This window comes from Penaeus monodon, chromosome 15 (assembly GCF_015228065.2).
Source record: "Penaeus monodon isolate SGIC_2016 chromosome 15, NSTDA_Pmon_1, whole genome shotgun sequence".
In the NCBI taxonomy this organism is placed as follows: domain Eukaryota; kingdom Metazoa; phylum Arthropoda; class Malacostraca; order Decapoda; family Penaeidae; genus Penaeus; species Penaeus monodon.
In genome coordinates this window covers 39,672,631-39,672,915 of record NC_051400.1, presented here as the reverse complement: position 1 = coordinate 39,672,915, position 285 = coordinate 39,672,631, and the positions used below count along the sequence as shown (strand labels likewise).

General features: G+C 43.2%; 1 protein-coding gene across 27 annotated transcripts in view; it reads right to left on the bottom strand.

Annotated features, from left to right (window-relative positions):
* Positions 1 to 285, bottom strand: part of LOC119582032 (eukaryotic translation initiation factor 4 gamma 1-like) — a gene marked incomplete at its 3' end in the record, with an annotated part of 189,642 nt that overhangs the window by 50,345 nt on the left and 139,012 nt on the right.

The following is a 285-nucleotide window of genomic DNA, read 5'->3' as shown; positions in this document are numbered from 1 at the left end:
TGTAGGGGGCCCCCTTTTGTTCCGCGCCACCAAAACCCCCAAGGAATTAAAAAAAAAAAGGGAAGAGGGAAAAAAGGGGGGAAAAAATAAAAAGGGGGGGGGGGGGGTTGTAAAAAAATTGTGTTTTTTGGGGGGGTTTTTTTGGGGTTCCCCTAAAAAAAGGGGGAAAAAAAAAAATTAAAAAAACGCAAAAATTTGGGTTTTTAGTTCTGCTTGATGCCCCCAGGGTGTTTTCCCCTTGGGGGAAGGGGCCCCCCGAAAAAATTTTTTTTGGGTTGTTTTTTT